The 26729-nt window shown below is 47.3% G+C and overlaps 1 pseudogene; it reads left to right on the plus strand.

The window, feature by feature from the left end:
* LOC144763759 (uncharacterized) overlaps positions 1-24648 on the plus strand; it is a 94123-nt pseudogene extending 69475 nt beyond the window's left edge.
* The last annotated feature ends 2081 nt before the right edge of the window (positions 24649-26729 follow it).

Here is a 26729-nt window from a genome sequence, read left to right on the forward strand (position 1 = left end):
ACGGTTTTAAAATCATCAGGGTGGATCAGAGATTGGGGGCGTGGTGGTGGAGTCGCAGTGGTGTTAAGGGAACATTGGAATTGCCAATGGAATGAGTTAGTGGAACTGGCGCAATCTGAAGCACTGGATTATTCTATGATCTTCTCCCCGCAACATACCTTCAGGGCCAGACTGGCCATAGCGGGCACCGGGCAATCCCCCTTGTGCGCCGCACGGGTGGGGGCCCCGGCAAAGAGCTCGGCGGCACCTCCAACCCACTGAGAAGGGGGGGGGGAGGACAGGCCGAGCACTTTGCCAGGGCCGGTTGTGGTTCCCAGTCCGTCCCTGCATACCTTGGAAGGTGTCCTGATTTACAGGCCCACTTGTCCAGCTGGCACATTTCTCATAGCCCTGGACGATGTGATAATCCTGCTGGCGCTTCGCTATTCTCATTTGTATCCTCCTCGGTGATCTCAACATTCATATGGATAATCGAGAAGCTGGGGATACGCTGGAATTTGACTCCATGAATCAAGTTCATCTGCAACAATTGGTCACATTTCCCACCCATCGGGGTGGCCACATTCTGGATCTAGTGTGCTCTAATATGCCACTATTAGTGGAGGACCCCTTGCTGATGATTTGGTCAGACCATTTCCTGATTAAATTCAGCTGGCAAATATAGAATAAGCTGATGCAGGCTAGTAAGGCCAACAGGCAGCAGGGGAAAGCTGTTAATAAGATCGGGCCAGGGAATTTAGAATAGCATTAGCCAAGTCCATACCCCTGCTATCAGGAGAAATCGAGGAAACACTTGGAAGCTATAATAGCCGGATCAACAAAGTGGTTGATCAACTCACCCCCTCAGTCCAGCTCAGCTTAGGTGCAATAGGAACATCCCCATGAAGCCTTGGTTATACAGCCCTCTAAAATTGGAGAGACAACAGTGCAAGAAGCTTGAAAGCAAATGAAGACAGAAGTATAGACCAGAGGATAGAGATACCTTTAAAATGGCTCAAAAGAAATACTATGCTTCCAATTTCAAAGCTAAAAGCCTCTACAATGCGGAGCGTATTGCTCATTCTGGCAATAATGCTAAATACATTTTTGCAATTGCTAAAGGCTTTCCTCCCCCAAAGCTGAGACCTGTGTCTATGCACCATCGCAGGAATGGTGCGATGAACTTTCAGGTTTCTTTATCAACAGGGTTTGTGCTATCCAAGCTAATTTTAGTGCATGTGAAAGCCAGCAATTGGTGATGGGCTCTCCTATTGTGAAGATTCCTACCCCTTAGGCTAAACTAGAGGTATTTGAAGCCATATCCTTGACTGAGTCCCTGGCAGCCTTAAACACTCTTAGATCTGGCTTGCCTATTGATCCCTGCCCAACTAAACTATTGGCAGGTGCAAAGGAGGTTATGAACCCTGTGGTTAATACTTTGGTCAATCTATCCCTATCCTCAGCCATGGTACCTTCTGCCTGGAAACAGACCATGATTGTTCCCCTGCTCAAGAATCCCTCATTGGATCCTGCTCTTCCATCTAACCATCACCCTATTTCCCTTCTTCCAGCAGTGGCCAAGGTTCTGGAAAAACAGGTGAACAATCAACTATCTGGCTTTGTTGAATGGCATGAACTTCTTCATCTGCCCCAATCAGATTTTAGATCGTCACACAGCACGGAATGCGCACTGGTTGAAATATCTGAGGCTATAGAGAAACCTTAGATTCAGGGGGCATGGCAGCCTTGATCCTTTTAGACATGTTCGATACTGTCCTGCATGTACTGCATGTCCTGCTCCTGGCCCTGCCTTCGGGAATTCAGCATGGTAGGGTCAGCCTGGAAATGGCTTTGATCCTATCTGAAGGATGGAGCACAGCAAATCTAGATCCCGCCCTTTGTGGCTGCACCCCAGAATCTGATTACGGGGGTTACTTAGGGCTCTGTATTGAGTCTCCTGTTTTTTTTAAACATCTATGTCTCCCCCCTGATTAAGCTACTGGATAAACTTGGAGCCAAAGTCACCTGTTACGCTGATGATACTCCGCTCCATTTTTCCTGGAATAAAAGTGAGACCAGCTGTATCAATACAAAAACCTGCCTGACCGCAATCTTTCAATGGCTAGAGCTAGCCCAATTGAAATGTAATGAGGGCAAGACAGAGATCCTCCTTTTTGGTAACTTCCCTCCACATTTTTGGTGCTCCTTTTGGCCTGACGAATTTCCCCTGCCTTCAACCCACGGGGGTCCTACTAAGAACTTGGGGTTCTGGTTCAATGAAAGATCGTGCTTTGGCCCTCAGATTAAAAAACTATCGGGAATATGTTTTGGTATCTTGAAGGCAGTGAAAAAAATCTTACAGCTGCTCCCCATTACTGCAAGGAAAACTGTCACCCAAGCCTTGATCACATCCCGTATTGATTATGTCACTGCATTGTATGTTGGTCTGCCTGGCTACCTCTTAAATAAACTTCAGGTTATTCAGAATGCAACAGCCAGACTACTATTGAACCTCCATAAGAGGGTAAGCATTAGGCAGCACCTTTGTGGCCTCTGCTGGTTGCTAGTAAAAGAGAGCGCAAAGTTTAAATCTCTGGTAATTGTTCACCCCGCCCTCTATAGTCATTGTTCGGCCTATCTGAGAGCAAGATTCAGCCTCTATGCTCCTGCTAGGCAGCTATGTTCCACTACCAAGCTTATGGCATGCGTCCCCAGGTTTCACAAGCAGAAGACCGGTGGCAGCTCCCTCTCACAGATGGGGACCGTAGCCTGGATTTCAGAGAGAGACTGAAGACCCTACTTTTTAAATAGTTCACTGTTTCTCGTCTAACCACCTGCAAGGCATGAGCCGGGACACTCCTTGGAGTAGCTGTCCACGATACAAGTGCTGTTTAACATAACACAATCTTGCACTCCTATGACATTCCTTTGTGCTGGAACTTCCATCTGAAAAGTTTGTCATTAACCTGGAAGGGATGACACAAATACAACCTATTCATGCTCCATGTTCTGCCATCATCCAGAATGACCAATTCTTTTCCCACTTCCACCACTTTCATTGGCTTGAAAACTTTCTTCAGAGCTCCCTGGGGAGGGAACAGGTAACTTAACCAAAATCACATCCCCACCTTAGACTTTCCAACTTTAGTACCAGGTCTGATATCGTACCTCATTTTGAAAAAAATGTGTTGCCATTCTCTAAGCCTGTTCATATCAGCTCGGCTCACCCACTTGGGTTCACCCCATCCCAACCAATTAGGTGACATCTTTGTTCCTGGAAATCTCCCCTTTAACACTACAAACAGAGAGACATTGGTAATAAGATTAGTAAACAAACACATTGGATTCAATCCCATCAAGCAAAAGTTTACACTTAGGACAGTGGTTCCCAATCTGTGCGCCGCAGCGCCCTGGTGCGCCCTCCAGAGTAGCCAGGGGCACCGCGTTTTAAAGGTTTCACATTTTCCAATTCGTCATAAATTGAAGGTAACATCTTTGCAATGTGCAGTTATTTAGCAAAAGCATAAAACCTCTGTCCACCAGATAGCAGCAGAGCGTTCATTATTGAGAGGTCAGAACGTACTATATTTCTCGCATTTCCTGCTTAAAAAGCCAGCACCCAAATGCGAGGAAAAGCAGAGTGGAAAGATTATGGTGAGCGGAAACCTGGCGTGAACAGGAGAGAATGGGACAGGATAGGGAGAGAGAGAAGGGAGGAAGGTGGGAAGCGAATTTTGGGAGAGTGTCTAAAGCACAAAGAGAAATTAAGGGAAGGATATCAAAAGTTTCCTGTCTGTAACAACAAAGGAGGGAAGGTTAAGGTCTCACTCACGCAATTCTGTCAATATATTTGACAGAGATTTATCTAGTCCTGTATTACAGCCTTGGTCACTGCAGAGTGCTGGATAAGTGCTCCTGCACTCAAGCAGTCTGGCGCCTGGTTTGAAGCTTTGTGCTAGAGGCAAGTCCTCTGGTTTCTCGTAGAAGTGCTCAATCTGGGGGAATGCAGGGTTACCCATTGAGATTCTTTCACTGTATGGTGGGGCTTGGTGTCAAAGGCCTATTGCCCCCTGGTTTTGGGTGGTATTCATTCTTGCATTGAAGTTCAGCTCTGAATCAGGCCTTAGGCCTGCCTACATCCAGGAGCAAAACCAGCCCATTTATTTTCGAGGCTCGCCTTTGAAAGCATTTGGGGGCAGATTTACAAGCCCCTTGCGCCACTTTTGCGTCACTCATAACATGGGAAAAGTGACGCAAAAGTGGCGCAAGGGGCTTGTAAATCTGCCCCCTGGAGCTTCAGGTACTCCTAAACAGAGACCCTGAGCCACTGCAAGTGCAGGAGAATGGTGCCCACCCGCACATGCCAGGTCCCATCACTGCAGCCAATCATTCCTGCCGATCATCATGTGTATTGTGGGAAGGTAGTGACTGTCATTCAACACGTTCAGTCCCAGTCTAAAATCTTTCACTAGCAGAGGGGTACACAGTAGGTAGGAAGAACACGCTGCCACAATAGCTGCTATGGGCATCGAGCATGCTAAAAAAGGCATTGGCTAGTGACCGGACAGAGGCCCTTCAGGAGCGCTGCAGAGTTTCTAAGGCGTCTCTAGACCATCACAGTGATCTAGACACTGCCTTAGTAAAACTGGCTTTATATAATTAAATAAACATAACTGCTTCATTTTACTCACTATAATGTGTTGCACATTTGTAGTGTGACACATAAGAAGTACCCTAGAAACATAGAAATGTCTTTTACGTTCACAGAAAACTTAGCAGCTATGCTATATTTAACTACTTAATTATATAAAGCCAGTTTTACTAAGGCAGTGTCTAGATCACTGTGATGGTCTAGAGACGCCTTAGAAACTCTGCAGCTCACCTGAAGGGCCTCTGCCCGGTCACTAAAAAATGTCGCATAATAATAGAGAGCCACGGCCAACGATCAATAAACCAAGGGAGCCATGGGTTGAAAAAGTTTGGGAACCACTGACTTAGGATAACTATTTACCATGCTTGATGGGTCTTTGTTAATCTGCAATACATAGGTATTGTCACCTTCCTCAACAGCATTTTCAATATAATGATTATTCCTCCTTTCCACACATATTTCTACACAGTCTAGCATAATGTCCCCTTTTGTTACACTTCTTGCCCACATTGGACTGTGCTGGACAATTTGGGTTGTTGCCCAGGTAGTCGCAATTCCCACAACAAAAACATTTCAGCCTTTCACCTTTCTTGTCATCAGTATATTTCTTACTGGAGGGTTCAATTGTTTTGTTTTCCACGTCCCCCATTGCCATCTGCTAAATCTGCCCTAGGTTTACTTTTCACCATATGCACATTCTCACCCACATTACTTTGTTTCATTGCCTTTATACATTCTGCTGTGTGCTCAATACTTTTAGCACTTTCAACCTCTACCTTCAAGTCTGGGTTACCTGTTAACATCTTCTCTTGTATTTTAGGATTGTTAGTAAAGCAGACAAGCTGGTCCCTAATTAGAGAGTCACACAATGTGCCAAACTCACAACGGTTCGCTAGAGCGCTCAAAACTGCAAAGCATGACGTTACCTTTTCCATTTTTCCTTGTGCTCTGCAAAACAATTTATGTCTTTCTAGTACCACGTTTACTTTTTGTCCAAAGTGCCTCTCCAATTTCCGTAGGGTTCATGTATAAAAATTCTCTTGGAAGTCTTCCCCTTCCAAATCACTTTCAGAGTCAACTAATTTCTCACACACTTTCCTCCCTTGAATACCAATATTATGTAAAAGGATATGTTGTTTCCTCAAAGGTGAGAATTTCTTACCACCGATAGCAATGAGGTAAGAAATAAATAGTTTCTACTAGTCTTTCCATGCTGTAATTGGTTTCCCAATCTCATCAAGAAAAGGGGGAGGTTGATTCGAGTTAGTAGCTGCCATAATCGTTGAAGCATAAGAATGACAAACTGAAGATCTGTAAACCAACAACAAAAAAAGAAAGCACTTCCTTGTGGTACGCTTTCTGTATTGTTGACAAGAGGGAGTGTACCAAGCCTTGAGACCTTCCTGTCACACCGAAGGACAAGTATAGCAGTGGGGTTTAAATATGAGGTAAGCAACACTTATTGCATACAATACTTGCATACAAACCTTGTGGATAAATAGTAACAGATGTGCCAGTCAGCGTGAGGCTCAACAAGTACACTCAAGTGGACTGGAAAACAGCACTTTGAAATAATGACAGATACAAGTTAAGGCTGCGCCGATCCGCGCAGTTCAGGGCTAGACATATGAACAGCCCTGCTTGAAACAGCAAATATAATGCATAACTGTACAATTCCCTCATACTGCTGTGCCGATCAGCGTGACAGGATTGGAACCAAAATGTATTTATCTGTGCGAGGTAAGAGTGTGACACACCCTGGTCAAATTTTTCTTCACATAAAATGAGCGTGTGCGCCAGGACTATGTTATGTGTTATGTTAAAATTATTTTTAAAGCGCACTTACACCAAGCGGTTTCATGGCGCTAGGGGCGGGAAGACTGCAGCAGAAAGAGTCCCAGAAACATTGTTCATAGGCTTGTAAGAACAAGAAAGTTTTCAGGAGAGTTCTGAATTGAATATAGCACGTTACTGATCTAAGCTCATTCGGAAGAGAGTTCCAAAAGCGGGGGGCCAGAAAAGAAAACCTAAGACCACCATGCTTTTTTCGTTTGAAAGTAGAAGTAATGAGCAGGTTGAGGTGAAAGGAGCGGAGTTCATGTGAGGGAACATAACGTTGGATCCTGGAAGAGATAAAAACAGGGCCTTGACCAGCAAGGGCTTTGAAGATAACACAGCCTAATTTAAATACACAGCGTTTGGCTACCGGGAGCCAATGAAGGCTCTTCATCAGGGGGCTGACATGTTGGTGCTTAGGTTGATGAAAAATGAGCCTAGCTGCCTGATTTTGTACGAGCTGTAGGCGATGAAGCTGGTATGCTGGAATGCCAACATAAAGGGCATTCGCATAGTCAATGCGGGAGGTGACCAGGGCCAGGATGACAAGAGTGAGTTCCTTCGTGGTCAAGAACCTACAGATCTTCCGAATTCTACAAAGATGGAAGAAGCAGGAAGAGACTACAGCATTGATTTGTGGCTTAAATGACAAGTCGCTACAGATGATGACTCCAAGGCTTTTTACAGAGTCTGCTGGGCAGGGAGGAGTGCCCCGAGGTGAAGGCCAGAAACTGGAATTCCAAGGGTTGGAGGACCCTCCAGTTAAAACAAGCTCTGTTTTATCAGGGTTAAGTTGTAATTGGCTAAAATACATCCATTCACTAATAGAGATCATGGTGGATTGGAAATTACTGATGGAAATATTGGAGGAGTCTATGTTGAATATCAACTGGAGATCGTCGGCGTAATTGAAGATTATGGCTGGGCTATTACGTAAAGACACAATCAAGGGTTGCATATATAAGTTAAATAGGAGGGGTGATAGAGCAGAGCCCTGAGGGACCCCACAGGTCAGTTTTGCTTTCCCTGCCGAGAAGTTGGCCAGCCGGACTGCCTGGAAGTGCCTGTATAGAAAGGATGTGATCCACTTGAGGGCCAAGCCCTGAATGCCGGCATTGCTGGCACGGTCGATCAGAAGTTCATGATCGACCGTGTCAAAAGGCTTTGATAAATCCAGAAGCACCAGCGCCTGGGTAATTTTTTTATCGGCTCCTCTCCTGAGCTCATCCATGACTGCCATAATGACAGACTCCGTCGAGTGTGCTGGCCTAAAACCCGCCTGCCGGGGGTCAAGAAACTGGGAATGCTCAATAAATGAGCTGAGGCAATTCGTGACATGAGCCTCTAATATTTTACTGAGGTAAGGGAGCAAAGAAATAGGACGGAAGTTGCTCAACACCGAAGGATCTGCATTGGGTTTTTTCGATATAGGAACAACTACTGCGCATTTAAAGGTATCGGGAACAATGCCTGATTTAAGGGAATTGTTAAGGAGTGAGAGCGGCGGGTCAGGGCAGGTAAGAAAGGCCTCTTTCAGAATGTGGGGAGGGCAACAGTCATTGGGAGAGCCAGAACCCACTTTATTCAGAAGGATCATGAACTCTTCTCTAGTAATCAGGGGAATTTGATCAAGCGTAAAGGGGTTTTTACAGGGTATAGGGAGGGTAGTAGGGGAAGTGGGGATAGGGATATTGTTCTAAATGGAGATAATTTTGTCAATGAAAAATGAGTTCAATGAATCACATAGTGTTTGTGAGGGAGCAGATTTAACAGTCACCCTATCAGGTTGTGTAAGCTCATCGACAATTGAGAAAATGTCTTTAGCCTTTGTGGAAGAATTGGTGATTTTTAGAGAACAATAAGCAGATTTAGTCTGAAGAATGGAGTCTTTATAATTTTTTAACAGGGCTACATATGCCGCTCTCTCCTCGGATGCATAGGCTTGCCACCAACGGCGCTCTGCATGTCTAAGCGCCAGTTTTTTCTTTTTTAAATCGTCAGAAAGCCAGCGTTGAGCGTCGTGGGGCGATTAAGCTTGATTTTTTTCAGAGGGGCAACCTTATCACTGGCTGATTCTAGCCAATGATCAAGGTTAAAAGCCTGAAAAGAGATGGGGGCCTGTTCGTCGGGAGAGGTGGCTGCTAGGAGTGCGTGGAATTCCCCCATATTAGCCCGTTTCCAGTTTCTGGCCAAGAAGTTACCTGCCAAGGGCGGCATGGTGGAGGGAGTATAGGCCATTGCAAAGGAAATAAGATAATGATCAGACCAAGTTCAGGGAGAAACTAAGGGGAGTGTGATTTCTATGTTAGAGGTCCAGACTTGGTCCAGAGTGTGCCCCTTGGTGTGGGTAGCCTTGTGTACATGTTGGGTAAAGTTCATGCCTACTAGGGAGTCCGTGAACTCAACCAAAGTGGCACTCTCGTGAGTATCAGTATCAGAGGGCCAGTAATTGAAATCGCCAAGGATAATAATCCTGGCATGATTGATAACTAACTGAGAAATTAATTCGCCAAGAAGTTGAGGGAACAAAGGCATATGATCAGGGGGTCGATAAAAAAAGAGCACAGATAAAAGAAAACTTGGAAGAATCGAGTTTTAAGATAAGACCATCAAAATGAGGTAGGCTGATCTCTAAGGTGGTAAATTTGTGCCACTCCGCCCCCTGGCTTACCCGACACCCTATTTGCTTGGAGTTTGTAGTAGCCAGTAGGTATTGCTGCAAGGATATTAGGAACAGAGTCAGCCGTGAGCCAGGTTTCCAACAGAAGAAGGATGTCAGGTTTGTCGGCATCAAGCAGCTGAAAGATTGCGAGCTGGTGCTTCACCATAGAGCGCGTATTTAAGTAGGTGATGACAAGAGGTCCTGCTACCTGGGAATTGGGATTGGTAGGTACTGGAGAGTCCTTGTGGGGGAAAGGGGGGCCCTGCCCAAAACACTGAGTGCGGCACTTAGGAGATCGGTCTCTGGGGAGCAGAATCCCTTCTTTCTTGGCGGCTATCCTGACACTGGAGCTGATGGACCAATTGCACTGTAAATTGTGAAGCTCAGATGATGTATAAGTGATCAAATGGGCATTATAACTGGCCCCTGGTCCCAGCTGGGTGCGGATGGGCGCAGACGGGCTTGCCTTTGGCGCGCCCGCTGAGCGCTTCCGCTGCGCATCCGGGCTGACGTGCGATTTATGCGCAAGCCCCTCCCCCAGCTAGTCGCTGCCTACGGTCCTGCAAGGGCTCCGGGACTCAAACAAGATGGCGCCCTGCTCTCCACAACAAACGGCACAAAGAGCCACGGTGGACCGGGGCAGGGGGAGCACACTACTTGCAGAGGTAAGTGTGAGAGAAGAAATAATAGTTTGCCAGAAAGCGCACAGTAATAAAAAGATATAAAAGTGTGAACGGGGTAAAAGCAGCTAGCAGGTAGGAAATGTGGGCAGAAGAGTAATCGACAGCACAGAATAACTCGCAGTCTGCTTCACCACACAAGCAGGAGAACAGGGAGCTGCCACCACCCTCGGACTATCCACTGTGTTTTAATGTATTTTAACAGCTGTGCCCATCAGCGTGACAGGCTATTAAGCGTGAGAAATCTCATGACAAATTGCAGAATTAATACATATGCGGCGGACCATCAGCGCCCTCTGATGGTTGCTAAAAACACATGCTGGGCCGGATAAAAGTTAAAATGATGGCCTCCGGGGGAAGCAAAGTCGCAGACTAGTCTTCCCCCGGGGTCTTTCGCGCTGGGAGGGCCAGGCTGGGGGTCAAGAGGTGTGGTTTGTGGGTGGGTATAAGAGTGCAGGGGAGGAAGGCGACTTCCTCTTCCTGCATTCTGGCATCGTCGGGTGGGAGAAGTTAGAAAAGGCAGGGTAGTTAGGAGTAGGGCCCAGGTTAGGGAGGGAAGCAGCGGTTCGCAGTGGGGCCCACTGGTCGGTGGGGCCTGGTGCGGCGTGAAGGCAACGGAGTGCGGCATGCAGGTGGCGGCTTGCGAGGAGGCCGGGGGCCAGCGGGAAGAAGCTCCCACTGACCTCTCCAGGGGATCGCGCTCCAGCACTCCTGTACAGGTGGGGAGTGCTGTAGTGGGCCACAAGGCAGTTTTGGAGGTTGGGGGGAGGGGGAGCACCAGTCATTTGGGTAGTGGGGCGCTGTGGGTGCACATGCAGGGCGTGGGGCCATGGGGGTATTGCCCCCACTTCCCCCCCAGGTGGGAGACCATGAATCTAGTGGACAGGATCAGGGAAGAGCGCCTTTTGGTTGAGGAATCGGAGGCGCGCTGGCTGAGCTGGAGGCGGTCAGAGGAGGGGTGGTCTGGAATGAGGAGGCAGTGGGGCCACCCACTCCCACCTCATAAGAACGGTGGGCGGAACAGGAGGACAGGGAGAGAGCGGAAAAGGCCAGGTGGGAGTGGGCAGGTAGCACAGTGGGGTCGCAGCTGCTTACAGGGACAGCCAGGGTGGCGTTGAGGCCCGACGGTGCCAGAGCCCGCCCAGGTTTGAGCGACCTGGGGGGTAGGGGGGATCCCAGTTGGTGGAGGTCGGCAGAGGGGTGGGTGGCACGGCGGGGCGCAAGACAGCCTCGGGACGCCGGCTTGAAGCAGCAGGGGGGTCCATGGCGGCTTTCCCTCCAGCGTGGGAGCGGGCAACGGCATCGTGTGTGGAGCGGGGGAGCGGTGATGGTGTGAAAAGAAGTAAGGGTGTGAAGAGAGCGGTGCGTGAGGTGCTGTGGAAGCCTGTAGAGGATGAGCCTGAGTTGGATTATAGTACGGAGAGTGATGAGCTGGAGGACGGGGAGGTGAGGGATGACAAAGAGGACGGGGGGTGAAGAGCAACAGTGGTCTTGGTGTTTTACAGAGCTCACAGACGAAGAAGGGCAAGGTGAAATCGGAAGCCACCAAAGCCAGCAGTTCTAAAGGACGGTCGGGGGAGTCACAGCCGACCTTGACAGGTGAGGGGGCATGGTGGTCAGCTTGGGACAAGGGACCGAAGGGGGGGGAGGAAGAAGCTTGCAGGTTGGTAGGCGTGGGCGATGGGTCAGTGAGGGTTGTGGAAGGACTGACTCTGGGTGGTTCCAGTGGGAGTACTAACACTGAAGGGGCAGGTAAGGCTGCGTCAACAGCAGGGGTCCAGACTGACAAGACAGAAGGGAAGGAGGACAAGGATGAGAAGGGTGAAGACAAACACCAGAAAAAGCTGCCGTATATGGGGTTGGCTATGCCTCTGGGCTTGCACTTATCTGACAAGATTAAGAACAGAATCTGGAAACACGTATACGTGGACGTGTTTAAGTTGTTACACAGGGAGGTACAGGCAAAAGAGGGCTCTAAAGAGGAGGAATGGAAACTGACTAGAAGACCCAGGGTGCCGGTGAACATGGAAAATTGGACGTCGATGTTTCTCATTTACGCAAGTATTTATTGCGAGAAACACCTGGACAGGGCTATACCACTCTTGAAGTATATGTGTATTATAAGGAAAGCCCAGTTGCAATTTGGAGGATTTGCTTGGCTGAGCTATGATGAGGAGTTTGGGGCCCGGGTCAGTGTGAACCCAGACAAGCCGTGGGAGGAGATCGATTAGGAGTTGTGGATACAGTGGATGGCATTGATGCATTCGTTGGTATCCACGCACACATTTTGCCGGTCACTTACCGATCCTTTCTGCCGCAGCCCAGCCATTCTGGGCCGGGAGGGTCTACCGCACATACAGGAGACACAGGTCAGCCAGCTAAGCCCGGCACCAACACAACATGTGCGTGCTGGAGCTACAACAGGGGATATTGCTCCCGGTACCCCTGCAAGTTCAAACACGAGTGCTCCAATTGTGGAGGACAGCATAACCTTACACAATGCTTTACCTTGGTCACATCTTCAGAGCAGTGGCTAAACTTTAGGGGAAGGGGACAGACTGGACAGAAGGGCGCCTACACCGGTTACGGTGCTGGCGATGGCCCAGCGGCTCTCGTGTTACCCTGACAGAGAGGCGTCGTTGAAGATTCAGTGGGGTTTCACAGAGGGTTTTCGAGTGGTCTATCAGGGACCTAGGGGGCGGAGATGGGCGAACAATCTGATATCGGCCAAGGAATTGCAAAGAGTGGTGGCGGCCAAATTGCAGAAGGAGGTAGACGAAGGCGGGATAGCGGGCCCATTTGTTGACTGGCCAATTGACGATTTGATCGTTTCCCATTGGGAGTGGTGCCGAAGAAAGAAAGGCGTGAGTTTTGCATGATCCATAACCTCTCATGGCCGCAGGGGCAGTCTGTGAATGATTTCATTGCAGAAGCAGACTCAAGGGTGCTCTATGCATCGGTAGATGATGCGATCCGACTGGTGAGGGCGTGTCGGCCGGGGGTGGAACTGGCGAAGTGTGATGTTAAATATGCTTTCCGCCTGCTGCCGATACATCCCGCTGACTTCTCTCTACTGGGGATGTAGTTTGAGGGGACCAAGGTTTTGCCCATGGGGTGTGCAATTTCCTGCACGCTGTTCGAGATGTTTAGCACATTCTTGCAGTGGGCTTTTACACAGATCAGCGGAAATCTGGAGGTTACTCACTATCTGGACAACTTCCTCTTCCTGGGGAAGGCCCATTCTGGGGATTGTGGCAGGGCTCTGTCACAATTCTAGGAGATGTCACAGCGTTTTGGAGTCTCCTTGGCACCCGAGAAAACGGCTGGGCCTTGCTGCAGCCTTACATTCCTGGGAATTGAGCTGTACTCCATTCAATGGATAGCTCGAGTCCCTGACGTGAAAGTGTCAGATACAGGCGTGCCTCCTGTGGACCATTGGAGAAAAGAGGATTGCGTTGAGGGTGGTGCAACAACTGCTGGGTTTTCTGAACTTCACATGCAGGGTAGTGAGGGCTGGTCGGACATTCTGCAGATGGCTCGGCATGGTCATGTAGGGGGCAATTTTACCACACCACAGGGTCCGAATTTCCATGGGGGTCCGGGCAGAATTGAGGACATGGCTGATGTTTTTGACTGATTTCAATGGGGTGTCCCTGGATTTTGAGGACGAAAGGATAGTTTGGCAAGTACAAATTTACTCTGATGCAGCCGGGGCAGCAGGTTTTGGGATCTTCTGGGATGGCAGGTGGTGCGCTGAGGAATGGCCGGCACATTGGGTGAAGTAGGGGAGGAGCATTGCGTTTCTGGAATTCTTTTCCTTGTTGGTGGCACTGGAGGTGTGGGGGTCCGAGTTTCAGAACAGGTCAGTGCTGTCCCATGTGGACAACATGACCGTGGTCGGGTAGGTCAACAGACAGAGGGCAAGAGACCAGAGAGTGCTGCGCTTGTTGAGGAGTTTCCTGCTGAAATGTCTGAGATTGAACGTGGTTTTTCGAGCCAAGTATGTCCCTGGGGTGTACAATGACATTGCTGATGCTTTGTCTCGTTCGCAGTGGCAGCGGTTACAGCGATTGGCACATGGAGCTGATCAGTTCAAGACCGAGCTGCCGGACGGCATCTGGGCCTTGGGGGAGTGAGGGTGTTAGGCCTGGTGGAGAACTCTATAGCCGATACCACAAGACGGCCCTACAGACTGTTGTGGGCTGAGTTTGGATCCTTTATGGGAAGGTGTGGGGATGCTGATTTTGGAGATCGTTCGTCTGTGGAACAAGGAGTGTTGCAGTTTGTATTGCATTAACAAGGTGCTGTCTTCTGCGACGATTCCGGGAAAGTTGGTGAGGATGTCCTTTTACTGTAGTTTGTTTTTTGATTTAGACCCTACGAAATATGTGATTATAGGTAGGGTACTCTGAGGTTGGGGCACTGAGAGAAGGGGGAGGGGTGTTGAGGGAGGCAATTACGTTTGACTTGCTGGTCAGATTGGTTGAGGTTTTGCCGCTGTGTTGTTATGATGGTTTTGAGGTTCAGGTTTTCCGTTTGTGCATGGTATGGATGTTTTTTGGGGCCTTTCGGGTCTCTGAGTTGTTGGGGACGAAGGCGGTGTGCAGTAGGAGATACGAGGAGATCAGATTGGATGCGGGTTGTCTGGGGATTTGGTTGGAGCAGTCTAAGATGGATCAGTTGGGGAGGGGAAAGTGGGTTTGGTTGTGTGAGAATGGTTGTGGGTGCGTGTGCCCGGTGGCGGAATGGCAGGACTTTATGCAAACCCCAGGGGCAACGAGTGGAGACATTTTTTGTCATGCGTCTGGGGCAAGGGTGACGGTGGCACAGTTGTTGGCGTTTCCGCGCATGGCATTGAGACGACTGGGTTTGAACCCGGCAGGCTTTGGGATGCATGTGTTTCACATTGGGGCAGTAACGGCGGCAGCCAGGTTGGGATGGTCTTGGGATAGGATTCAGCAGATTGGAAGTCTAGGTGCTGTGAGCGTTATGTCCGTAAATAAGGTGTTTGAGCTTGGCGTTAATTGCAATGGGGTGGTGAGGGATAGGGGTGACGTGTGTAAAGATGTGTTACTAATGCCTTTTTCTCATCGTAGGTTGCGTGGGTGGCCCTGGGGCCAAGATGGTCACGTGGATTGTGGGGCATTCGTTCGTACACTGGGTCTCCAAGTATGCAGAACATCAGGTGTGCGGCCGTAACCTGATACTCAAAGGACAACAGCATGAGGTGCATTGGGGGGGAAGGGGGGATGCGATGGGGGGCACTATTGCCCTGGGTCGCGAAGATGGACCCTCAGAAAGGATGCCCTGATCTGTTGATAATTAATTTTGGTGGGAACGATTTAATTTGGCAGTCGGGTTTGGCGCTCTTACAGCTGATGCAGAGAGACTTGGAGGTGCTAAAGCAAAGACTGGCTGGGACATGCATTGCCTGGATGGAATTTGTCCCTAGGAGAGTTTGGAGGGGGGCGATTAAACATGGGGCTGTGGAAAAGACACAACGGAAGCTAAACAGAGCAATGAGGGTTTTCTGTGAGGAGAAGGACATTAAAGTGATTGCTCATCCTGGACTGCGACTGGAGGAACCACTACTCTTTAGGGATGACGATGTGCATCTTTCGACAATGGGGAACGCTTATTACATGCTGGAGATGAGAGATGTTGTAAGCAAGTTGTGGAACGAGGCTATATGGTGTCACCGTAAGGCTTGAGTGGTGTGGACGAAAGATGCACAGTAGGACCCGGGGGGGGCAGGTAACCGCCCTAAAGGGGGTTCCCTGTTTGGCGGTACTTGGGAGGGGTGGGGGAGTCACTAGTGGGTTCACCCATTCTCGGGGGGGAGAAGAGTGAAGGATGGTGGGGGACTGGAGGCATGAGTGTAATGCCAGTTTCTACTGGGGAGAATGATCTGAAGAAATGGATGAAGAACAGAATGGGTCATGGAGTGGAATGAAAGGTGAGTCAGGAGTGGGTGAAGGGAGTGTATGGAGGAAGAGTTGATGTTGGGGGGTTGTTGTTGGTTAATTGTTATTTGGTTGTTGATTATGCTGTGCAGCCTGGTCCTAATAAATGGCAGTTTACGCTTAAAGACATCAGCGTGGTCTGTTTATTGCGCGAAATCTCTCTGCCGTGGCTTAATGATCTGCTCATGCTGCTTCCCCTCCGCCCCTCACCTTAGTATAAACAATCCATGGATAGTAGGCCGCACATGTGGATCAGAAGACTGAAGTCACTGTATTCAGGATTCCGGGGAGGAAACTGTCTCACTGTCCCCGATCAGCTGATCGTGGCAAGTGTTAAAATTGAAGACGTCGGAGACGGTAATGAGTTTACTGCTTTATTCCAACAACAGCCTCCACATGCCACGACGGCAACACAGGCAGCCAACATTTATCACCCTCAAAAGACAATGGAACATTGGCCTGCATATAAGAGCAAGCTAAGGGTTAAACCACGGGAGGTAACAATGAGGGAGGGGGAGAACAATAAGAGACAGCTTCGCAGTATTGACCGCACAATGAAAATAAGACTTTACAACAATATCCTTTCCAGTATTGACATAAATAAGGGACAAGTATTGTTTAATTTTACGTAGATGTACATATCATCTTCATAGCCCTGGTATAATATGCCAAGAGACCTTAGGAGGAGATTCACAGTATAAATGACTAGAGAGATACAAGAACCGAGCCTTGAGAAACACCAAAAGATGCTTTAATGGGGTGAGAGGAGGAGCTACATCTTGGCAATCTGACTACGCTCACCCAGATCTGATTTGAAGACTGGTATACCATTTCACCAACACCAAACCAAGAAGAGCGGGTGAAAAGCAGAATTTCATGATACACCTCATCAGGAACAGCTGACAGGTTGTAGTGTGTCTGCATATCTGGCATAGGTACCAATTTTCATGTCAAATTCACTTGCAACCCAACGGCTTATAAGTTGCGGTCTTGTTCATGCTGTATATTTTGTTGCTCTGTGCCACTCAATATAACAATGTGGTGTTCATGGCTTGCTTGTTTCAAATAGGCTAGTTTCTTACATTCCGTAACTATTGTCTGCATTCTCTAACTGCAGATTCATCACAATGTGAATTCAGTCAGGCCCCACAACCGATCTGGAAAGTGCAAAAAGCAGTGCTCCTCTGTGCCATCAGGTGGCTATGTGTGACTCTGCATAAACTACGCTGTGCTGCACAAGTGGCAAACAGAGCAGCTTATAAGTGCCACCCATGTGCACTGATATCAGTTTATTTTCAGAAGCCTGTCCATGACCTTAGATGTGGAGCGCAGGAGCAAACTGGAATAACCACTGTGCGTGTTCCCAAACTGGGGCATGAAACAGAGATGTGGGAGGGTGGTGAAGAACCTGCTGTGGGATCGAATATTCAGTACAAAGATCGTAAGGTAACTAGTTCTTCTCATGGATACTTCTAACCACAGATCAACTCCCTTGTGAATAGATGCCAAAGCGGTACCTCGTTAGTTGGTGGGTCTGTGGAATGGCTCAGGCTAAAATGTCTTGCAGGACCAAATGGGCAAAAAGCCAATCCCGGCAGACCCGACTATCAAGGCAGTAGTGTTTTGTCAACATGTGCCTTGATGCTCCAGTAGCTGCCTAACCGATATCAAGTGCCACTTTGCCTTTCTTTGCAATCCAAGAGCTGATCATCCATCCAATGTTCCTTTATAAGATAGATGTACTAGTGCACTGCTTTTTCGGGATCCAAATGATGGAGTCATTCTTCTTCCTTCGAGGGATGATGCGGAGCAAAGATTGTTGTGAGTGTTGACATTAAAAGGTGTTACCACCTTCGGTAGGAACGCTGCTTGAGAGTTTAGCATAATTTTGTCCAGAAAAAAGGTATATTCGGAAGCTGGATTAAGAGGGCCTGGATCTCACTTAGTTGGTGTGAAGATGTTATCGCAACCAGAAAGACCATTTATAATCTGAGGAGTTGCAATGAACAACTGTGCATTGGTTCAAAATGGGTGAGGAAAGCGAGAACCAGACTGAAGTCTCACTGTGACAATATAAAGGCCTTAGGCAGAAATATATGTTGCAAATCTTTAAAGAAACACATCGCAACAGGTGTTATACCCCGTTGTGCCTGTGCTATATGTTACCCATTGTTGTCACCGTTTTCCAAGCAGTCAGGTGCCATGTACTGCGCTATGTTCTTTACTTTGCATGTTTTGTGAAGTGTTTAATTCAGAAGGCATGCTATGCACTTTAGTTTGTTTGCACTGTTAAGGAAGTGCAAAGGCTGCTTTGCATATGGCTGGGCCCAAATTGCAATGGTTTGCTGACCCAAAAAACTATGGATTTAACCCAGATCCATGACTGGGGGTTAATGTTTGATTTGGTCAGCATTCCGTCCATCATCTGTTCTTTTTGCATTTGTCGAAGGGTATGCCCAAACATGGATCCCTGCTCACTATGCCACCGTAGTCAGGCTAGCTTGGCTGATTACGGGCGATATCCCGAAACCGGCCCTAGCATGCTTGCATTCCGTACAGGGAGGACCTGGCCTGGCAATTTGGGCCTGTTCCTGTGGGGAGCAGGATCAAACCTGATTTGCATATGGTTGGGTCTAAACTGGGGTGAGGTTGTGAGCAAATAAATGATCAATTAAACTCAGATCTGTGACTGGGGGTGAATGTTTGATTTGTTCAGAATTTCATCTATAATCTGTTCTTTTTGCTTTTGTCAAGCAAACTATAAAGCATTCATGTATGGTTGGCTAAAGTGAATGTGTTCTTTTTTCAAAGACTACCTCTCTTGGCAGAAGGAGTGTGTCTTTCCACTAGAACTTAAAGAGTCATGCTCAAAAGTATTAACAAACACCACTCATTCTTTCCATAGGAGATCCAGGAACAACAGAACCATCAGGTTCTCTCTCTCTCTCTCTCTCTCTCTCTCTCTCTCCCAACCTATCACCCCCCCATGTGTCACTCATTGGTGTCTGTAGTCTCTTCTGTTAATAAGGTGTAATCTCAGGAAGAAGTGATGGACGATCTTCGATTCCACTTAAGTCCTAGTAATTCAGGGGAGTGCCCCTTGGTGTGACACGGTGATTTGAACAAGGATAGCTGTTTTTAGAAAATGCAAAAGGCTGATAAAGTGCCTATAATAGTGCCCACAGCAAATCATTAGTGGGCTAAAGACAGAACAAATGATAATATATCCAACTGTTTGGCCTGAAAGGGGTCCCATTGGTGAATACCCCTCAAAGCCACAAACGTATCCCAGCATTTGGCATACCAATTTCATGGAAGGACTCCTGGCTGCTGTGATGATATCAAGGTCACAGGAGATTAACTGTTACCACTCAGTCTCCATGCATGGCAGTATGATTGGCGCAGGTCTGGCCATAAGACTCTGCTCTGCTCCTGCAACAGAACGTCCTTCCAAGAGGCAGCTGTGTCAGAGGACAGATGCTCAATCCTAGAAGGTCCGGGTGCCATACTCCTGGCACAGTCTGGAGCCACTAAGTTGACCTGGGCCCAGTCATTCCTAAACTTCTTCCAAATTGGGGTTAAAAAAGGTAGCAGCAGGAAAGCATACAAGAGTCCTGTGCTCCACTCCATGCAGAATGAGTCTGAGGGAGAGGCTTCATGGGTATTCCAGCACACAATAGAATTTACATTGTTCGTTATAGGTGGGTTGAAAAGATCGAGTCATAGTTCTCTCTATTGCTGGAAGATGCAATACACCACGTTTAGGTGTGACTGCCACTCAGGAACCGCCATGTGGTGTTGGCTAAGTTTTTCCACTCTGGAGTTTAAAGATTCTACCAGGTGGTGCACCACCAGGGAAATGCCCAGACTATTTAGTCTGTTTCAGTGGTGAACAGCCGCCAGGCATGAGGTCAAGGCCCCCATCCCACCCTGCTTGTTCCAATACCACATTGCATGGGATTGTTTGTGAGAACCTGCACCAGCTACCCTTTGATTGGGTGGGAAGACCTTCAACACCAAGCGAATTGCCTGCAACTGCAGCATTTATGTGGTGACCACAGTCCTCTGATCTCAACTTCTCTCAGATGGCCTAGCCACTCCAGTAGTGATACTTGTGTTACCACTGCCCACTCTTAGTGACAGAGAGAGCCTGCCATTGGTCCAATTGCAGTTGAGCAGGGATCACAGCAGATCGTTTACAGTCCCCTCTGACATCTGGATGGAGTACAACAGGTTCCCCTGGTACTGGCCCACTTAGCATTCAGATTGCATAGTGTAGCTCACATGTGCCATCTGGCGTGTTCAATGAGCAGTATGCAGGCCAACAGGTCAAGAAGCTTTAGCCATCCTTATTGAGATCCAAGACAAAGTCTACAAAATCAGGAACATAACCCGAATGTCCTAAACTTGTCAGTCCAGAGGAAAGGTCCAAAAGTCTACCATATCAAGGATTGTTCAGAGGAACGGGAGAGCCTGTGAAGTGTTCAGGTGTGACTTTGGTAGATTGAGTGCGAATCCCAATGATGTCAAGAGGTTCGCCATGATCCACGACAAACTGCAGCTAGCACATCTTCCACAGCCAGTCATCAAGGTAGGGAAAGACTGGGATCCCGGACATTCGAATATGGGCAGAGACGACGACCACCATCATCTACTTTAGGAACACCGGAGAGGTACTGGTGAGCCCTAAAGGGAGCACGAAATGCTGTAATTGCTAGAGACCCACCTTGAACCGCAAGTAGCAACTGTTGTCAGGGTCTGACATACGTGCCTGCCTAATATCGACTTTTGGGGAGAACTACAACTCCCAGAATGCCAACGCTCTGGGAGGTCCAGGAAATGTTTATAGTCTCGCGAGACACGAGGGTCCTCGCACGTGATTCTAGTCCTTTGGTTTGATGCGGTTCAGCGGACGCCCTGTCCCCGGGGAGGCGAGTTGGAGCACTTTGAAGTCCTACGTTGCCAGTGACTCCGCGGATGCGGAGTTAAGGAGGAACGGAGTCCGCGTTTTGCTCGGCTGAGCAAGAATGCATTGGCGCATTTGCGCCGTGTTTTGTTTAATCCTGCTACAGGCTGGGAGACGCTGGATTGCCCCCTCCACGCCCGATCAGGACAAGAGCCTGGTGTACGCGTTCCGCTCGGCTGAGCGAGAACGCATTAGCGCAATGGCGCTGTATTTTCGTGATTCCTGAATACGGGCTGGGAGCCGCTGGATTTGCCCCCTCCACGCCCGATCAAGATCAGATCCTGTGTTCGTGGGTTCTTCTTTGCTACAGGATGGGAGCCGCTGGATTTGCCCCCTCCCGGTTTGGCCCCGTTAGTCCTATTTTCGTACTTTATTCAATGTGGAGCAACTCACGGAGCCGCAGTTACAATCACAACGTCACAGTGAGTTTCTGGAACATCTACGGCAGCCGGTAAGATCTGATATGAAAACACCATATCGCTGAGTCCTGCTACCGGTGGTTTTGCCTGTTATTATTTATCCTTTTTCTCCTGTGTTAAAACATATACATTGGGGAACATCTCCGCAGTGAGATTATTGGGAAGCAGACTTTTGTCTTACTTCTTTACTCATTTTTGGAGCATCACTTTGCTAGAGAAGACTATATTCCTGAGGGAGGTGATTGCTGAAGAGACTTTGAGTTATTCCGTTTATGGAGTGGAGTGACTGGTATGTATGCTTTTGAGTGTGAATACATATATGACGGTTGTAAAGGTTGTCCACTAGTATTAACAGGTTGTTTCTTGAATCATAGATCAATGTTGTGCATGAGAGAAGTATCTCAGCTAGAAGAAAGGGTTCATCTCCTGATCAGTTACCAGGTACTGTATTACAATCTAGTGAGACAGTACAGGAGGGTAGAGAGAAGATTGCCTGTATTAAAGTGTTCCTCCTTTTGTTACAGGTATCCCCTCCACTGCGGTTCCTACCCTTTCACTTCCCTCGCTTGATTGACTAACTTAGAAGCATACAGAGTACAAAAGCAGAGTGCAGAGACACTAGGAGGTCGACCCCTTTGAGCATCATCCTGATCCTGAGGAGCCTGCAGTCGTGACACCTGTGGCCGGATGACAGGGATGTGAAAATAGGCATCTTACATGGCCAACATCGCAATCCAGTCTCTGTAATTCAGGGCAGATAGAACCTTGAGCATCTTGAATATGTCCTTGCGCAGGAAGGCATTGAGAAAGTGAAGGTCTAGAATAGGAGGAAAACCTCCATCATTCTTTGGTAAAAGGAAGTAGCAGGAATAACATCTAGTCTCCACTTTTGAGTCCAGTACTCTCTTAATGGCCCCTATGGCCTAAAGAGCCTGCACCTCCTGGCATAAGAAAGATGTGCACTCTGAAACATGCTGTGATATAGGTGCCAAGTGTCTGGGTCGAAAAGAAAGGCTGACATCTGTTGAATGTCATATTTTGTCACTGCTTAAGAATGTAGTTTACCCTACCTCCAACCGGATGGCTGTGTGCCACAAAGGCAGCATTTAAGAGGTTTTGAGGCTGTTGTCTAAGGGCCAGGTCATTGTCTGTTGGGCCCATGGACCCGACCATGAAAGGGCTGGGAGGCCTGCTGTGCAGGCAGAGGGACACTTCACTGTGTGTTAGCCAACCCCCTGGCATATTCCCTAAATTGGGCAAAACTGTTTTTGGGACTAGTGGCCTTGAATGTGTCGTGGCCCGGCATTCCTTCAAATGCTGTAGGCCCAAGTTGGCCTCTTCATACAACAGTTGGGAGCTGTCAAATTCATTGTCCATTAAGAATGCCAGGACATCCTTAGTGGAACCTCTGAATCTCATCCATGGGTTGTGTAAGATTGCACTTGTTCCTATAGCCCTTGTTAGAAACTCCTTGGTGTCTAGGCCAGAGTGGATGACTAACTTCACCACATCTTGCCTTCTTGAATGACTTGGGCCAAAGAAGCTTGCAAGTCTACTGGGTTTGTTGGCAAGATATCACCATGTCGCACAGTTAATGGATGTGGCATACAAGGAGGAAACTGGTGTTGACTAACCTCAAGGCTATGCTGGCTCAAGAAAACATTAGTTTGCCAAAGGTTTATATTCTTTGGGCTCTGTGTCTGGAGGACTAGTCAAGAAACCGTTACCATTCACTCAGTCTGCACCACTTAACTCTCAGAAGCTGGGCTAAGAAATTAGTGGTATCAGTAGCGGGTTTATGGCAATAGGCAACTTACCAGTTAACAGAGGGTCCAGAGCATGGTTTAGTACCAAGTGCCCAACAGAGTGTCAGTGAGGGTCTCGTTGAAGAGCAGGAGGAGTTAAATCAGTACCTAGAAAGCTAAAGGACCTTCATCAGCACATTGGTTTTTAACTCCATAGCTAGAAGTTGGAGGTCAAAGTCTTCTGCAGCCCTCCTAATCACATTAGAGAAATATGTACTTTCCTACATTGCTTGACCAGAGGGGATAAATCAACCCAGTATCAAGGGAGGGGTTCAACCCAAGGGTATCTTATAGGTCCATGTGCCTGTTGGCCTCGTCATAAGGTGGGGCAAACGCTTTCCTATTCCCTTTACTGTTTTCTCTTTCATATCTTGTGACTGGTTAAAGTCTGAGCCAAACTGTTGGCTGTAACTGTACAGCAGTGGAATAGTGGCTGCATCTGATGGGTTGAAATTGGCTGCTCTACATCAAGATCTGGGCCATCCGAGGTCAAAATAAAGTCGGCGTGCAGTTGGATACCACAATGGGTTGTGGCTTTTTCTCCGGCTGCATCGACATTTGAGGGACAAAATAGATATCAGCACTGGACCCAAAAACCCAACTAATGCTGGTGCGAAATCTAAATTATGGTCAACGGGCACAGGTGGCACCGAGGGTAGATTCACCGGCAGGAACCAACAGGAGGCCCATGGGGGATCCCTAGAGTCTGAACGCGTGCAAGAGGGAGCCGGAAGCATGCCAAAGATGCACAACATGGCCTGCTGTGACGTCGCCAATTGACCGAGACAGATGGAATGCATCAGGACTAAGGTTGGAATCGGCTCCTCATGATGCCCTGGTGCCTTCTCTGGAGAGTGTCTGGCAGGGGTTGTGTCCCACTTCCTCTTATGTTTCTTCTTTGACTTACCCAAAGACATTGTCTGCAGTGAAGATCTGCTGCAGGAACGACTTCAGAAATAGGAGCGGATTCACACCCTTGACTTTGATCTGCAGTAGGACACGTGTGGAGTCTTGTGGGGCTGTACCACATGGATGGTTTTTAGATTAATCAGTAACAGTTGGATTTGGAGAAGTGCTTCAAAGCCAAGCACCAGAGAAATATATAAGTCACAGACTAAGTTTGCAACAGTCTCTATAAGAGATTTAGGGTATGACATGTTCCTCTGCATACTGAAATTTTGTGAAGAAAGAATATCTCTTTACAGAGTGAAGAAGGGACAGAGCGATTGATCTGCGATGTCTTTCCCAGAAAGAAAGGAAAGAACTGATGTCAGCACACCTTAGTGGTGTTTATATGGGGTGCTCTTCTTGTCACGTCCGAAGTGGGGTTGCTCTACACCAACTACCCAAGTAGGAGCACTGATCTAGCCTGGGGCAATTCACAATGTGAACAATCTGGGGTTAGAAGTAACCATCAGGAAAACTTGGGCTGGTCATACATTTCTTTTTCTGGGGTTCTAATAAGAGTCCCCTTACTTTCCCATAATACTCAAGATGTAGCAGAACATGCCACTTCATGAGAATATCCTTTGGAAATGAATCTTTCCTTCATCAAAGCCACCTCATGATTGAAATAAGTTATCCAGAACCCGTTACAACTTGCTCTATGTTTTTTTCCTCATAGGGTAAACTTGTTATCAATTTGGATGATGACAGCTTAAAGCATGTAATGCTGTTACGGCTCTAGTGGGCCATGCTGCCCCACCCCTATCCTCCCTCAATTGCATTAAATAGAATATTGCATTCAGAAGATCTGTTTGTATGGTTTAGACAATTCTGTGTTTTCACTGTCGTAGTTATAAACAAAGGTATGTAACTGTACCTGGGGTACAAAGAGTTAAATCAGTGCAGAGAAATGGATTCATTATATCTTGTGTTATTCAACAATATTAATTTTCTCTCCACTGGATATCAATGTATCATACCGGTGATAACGAGTGTGTAGTACTGATTAGGCCAGAGTATCCACTGAAAAGCCATTACAGACAATTCAGCATGAATGTTTTAAAAAATCCAAGTTTATTCAGCTTTGATTTGGTTTTCTAAGATTCATGGAGATTTGTTACGGGGGTAAAAATAAACGTGAGAGCTCAAAGAAAGCAGCACTTTCCATTTTAACTGACAAAGGGTTATTTTCTCCCAACTACAGAAAAATAGCTGAACAAAAACACACTATAGTAGGCATGAAATTAGAACTTTACTCAGGGAAGGGTCTCTGCTTGGTTTGGTGTAATCAGTTAGTGGTTTGAGAAATAAGCATTACAAAAATATGTTGAATGGGCTTGAAAGAGTTAAAAGGTTAAGCGATACCAGGACCGTTTAAAAGGTGTTAGTTTTACTTGCCTTAAACGTAGTGTCATTTGATGAATTTGCACAAAACCTGGCAGATGCTTATGTTACATTCACTCTGGATATTTAGCACCAGGACACCTCCTTTAGGAGGTAGCTGTTTTGCGCTCTATAAATGGCCGTATTATTATTATTTTTAAATTGTGTATATTCATTAAGAGGGTGTTGGACCTGTCCCTTTCTGCAGGGTTATCCCCAAACCTTTTGCCTTCTTCCTCCTATTTTTTCTGACCTGTTTTGTTCCCATTAGGACTCTGGGCACTTTACCACTGCTGATCAGGGCTAAAGTGTATATGCTCTCTGTGTAAATTGTATTGGGGATTGTTTTATTCATGATTGGCATCTTTGATTTACTAGTAAGTCTCTAGTAAAGTGCACTAGGTGTGCCCAGGGTCTGTAAGTCATATACTAATAGCGGGCCTGCAGCACTGATTGTGCCCCCCCACAGGAGTAGCCCTGCAACCATGTCTTAGACCTGCCTCTGCAGTGCTTGTGTGCAGTTTTGAACTGTCATGTCAACTTGGCAAGTGCGGCCACTTGCTGAAGTGACAAAATGCACACCTCTATACTCAAACATCTATTTTTCAAGATGGTCTTAGGCAAAAATGCTTGTGTGCCGACTGGCTTTGTGCCCTGTCCCAGTTGCACAAATAAATGATTTCAAGACATGTGGAGCGTCGTTACACTCCATTCACCAGTCACACAGCAAATCCAGGAAATATTAGTCATTGCTTTCTCCATTCACATAAAAGACTTCATGTTTCCTAATTCTTTCAAATGCTAAAGAAATGCCTATCCAGGCCTTTTTCCATGGCACATAGGAATCCATAAGTCATTCTGGGCAGCTTTACTCGCATTAACCCAATCAAATTCGGGCTGAACAGCGCTTCGTCAGGGGTAGCTATAAAATTGAAAACACTAATAATATTTTACAATATTCAACATAAAGCGTAAGCTATAAGATCATGACCTATTGTGCAAACTATAATCATGCACGTTTGATGTGAAAAAATAATACACAAACATCCGTAACTCACAAGGCCCACCTTGCTGAACATTGCGAAACAAAAAAATCAAATAGAACTATATTAACCAAGTACTCCTTCTGTGTAACTTAATAAGACCTACCGTGTGCAAACTAAACACCCACAAAGTGATGACTTCCCAAAAAATGTAAAAATAAAAAGTAATCTGTAGCTGCACATACTAAACGCTGATCCTGACATTTAAACCGCCTCATCTACTCCTTATCATACCACCGCGATAGTGCACAGTCAACTGCTGCCTGGTGATCCCAAATAAACCAACCCAATGTTGCTTCACTCTTTAAACCCAATATGTGCATTCCAACCTTTCACGTGACTAATTACCAATTCAAATACCAAATCACAAAGAAATACAAGTCCCAGTAACCACTGC

The sequence above is a fragment of the Lissotriton helveticus genome, chromosome 1_1 (genome assembly GCF_964261635.1).
Source record: "Lissotriton helveticus chromosome 1_1, aLisHel1.1, whole genome shotgun sequence".
Taxonomy (NCBI): Eukaryota; Metazoa; Chordata; class Amphibia; order Caudata; family Salamandridae; genus Lissotriton; species Lissotriton helveticus.